The sequence below is a fragment of the Otolemur garnettii genome, unplaced genomic scaffold, assembly GCF_000181295.1.
Source record: "Otolemur garnettii isolate 467f Iridium unplaced genomic scaffold, OtoGar3 scaffold00049, whole genome shotgun sequence".
NCBI lineage: Eukaryota > Metazoa > Chordata > Mammalia > Primates > Galagidae > Otolemur > Otolemur garnettii.
Window position 1 is genome coordinate 13,155,778 of NW_003852444.1, and position 2,117 is coordinate 13,157,894.

Consider the following 2,117-nt stretch of genomic DNA (forward strand, 5'->3'; position numbering starts at 1 on the left):
AACCCGCCACCTTAGGTGTACGTGGCTGGCGCCTTAGCTGGTTGAGCTATAGGCGCCGAGCCAGCAAGTCCTCTTGATCCAACCTCGCTGACACCCTTCAGGCATCCTTTGATTCCTCTTCACTGCCACTACCTTGCTACCTCTATCCGTTTAGAGGGTTTTTGGGGTTGCAAACCACAGAAATGAACTCTGACTACATGAAGCAAAAGAGGAAGATGTACTTGAAAGAATATTGGAAAAGCCCAAAGCTCACAGAATTGAAGGGAAAACTGAATAACCATGGTTTAGGAAGGGCAAGATCCAGGCAGCTCTGAGGTCTTCAGCAGATAGAGCTTAGAGTCTTCCTGCCTGTGACACTGCACTATTGCCTCAGAGACGATCATCTTTCATCTCTGTGTGTCTCTATCCAACTTTCAAATTGCTAATATCATCTGATCAGTCACCTTTGGATAAGCCATCCAGGGCTAGGAAACAGGAGTGAATGGCACAAATCTGTCACCACCGCAGACCTCTTTCTAATCTATATAGTTCACGCTGCCACCATTTTCATATTTCTAAAATACACAGTGGTCAACGTATATCCTTACCTTAAAAAAAAAATTTTTTTTTTGAGACAGAATCTTATTTTGTCACCCTCCGTAGAGTGCCATGGCGTCATTGCTCACAGCAACCTCGAACTCTTGGGCTCAAGTGATTCTCTTGCCTCAGCCTCCCAAATAGCTGGGAGGCTATTGTGCCCACCACAGCGCCCATCTATTTTTAGAGACGAGGTCTTGCTCTGGCTCGGGCTGGTCTCGAACCTATGTGCTCAGGCTATTCACCCACCTCGGCCTCCTAGAGTGTTAGGATTACCAGGTGTGAGCCACTGTGCTGGCCCTTACTTAAAAAATTTTGATAGCTCTTTTATTACTCAAAATAAGCTACAAACTTGCCATCAGGGACTTCGTTTTAGGATCCAGATCCTGTCTACCTTCCTGTCCGGATCTCTAGTCTCACCTCTTGCCACCTTCCCCCCTGAACCTCATACTCCAGCCAAGCTGCAGTTACAGTTCTCCTAACCAAGCCAGGCCTGGTTGTATTCTCTTAGGGTTTTTCTCCCATGCTTCTCTCTCTTTCTCAAAAGTCCATTTTCACTTCTCATCACAATTATCTTTCCAGGCTCAGTTTAGGTGCTAGTTACAAATCTCTCCAAGTCTCTTTTCGGTCTGGGTTAAGTGTCCTTTTTCCTCTTTGTTTCCATAGCATCCTGAACTTATCTGCAATATAAGCCTCACACTCTGTTGCAATCAAGTCATTCCTTGTGTCTCTTCCTGGCTAAACTGTGAGTTCCCCTTAAGGGCAAGGATTATATCTGATTTATGTTTGCTTCCTATAGTGTAAGATGGTCTCTGACATGTCATAAATGTTCAGCAAATAGACAAATACTGAAATAAACAAATACTGATTTTGAATGCCTAATATACATAGCACTTTGGGGACACAAAGTTGTCTGAGATTCACATTTCCACTTTTAAGGAGCTCACTGCCTAGGAGCCAGACTAGCTCTGTACCTAAGAAAAGTACAATTATAAGATACAATATAGTTACATGCACAAAAAACCAATGCACTAGAGTTTTAGGGCTGAATTAACTTGGAAAGTCTCCTTAGGGGAAAGACCTGAATAGTCACATAAAGAAAGAAGATTCAAATGGTTGAAGAGGTTGAGGGAAGTGTTTTATGTATGTAGAATAAAAAAGAAATGCTCATTGTGTGTCAGGAATGAGATGAAAACATTGGCTTAGATAGAGGCTGATTAAAAGATGATTGAAAAGTCCATGTGTGTAGGTAGGGAAGCCATAGGTTAGAAAAATAAATTGGAGTTATAGCACATTTTGTTTAAGTATATCTTTGTCCTTTTCATTCTGTCTCCAATACAGAACATCTCAGCATTCTAGATTGCCTGTTTATCACAGATTCCCAGTGTCTCCTCCAGAATCCAGAAAAGAATTATTAAGATATTTTCAAGATGGGGTAGTGCCCATAGTTTAGGTTACCTGGCCCAAGCCAGCAAACCAACAATGACAACTGCAACAACAATAACAACAACAACAACAAAATAGCTGGGCATTGTGGCGGG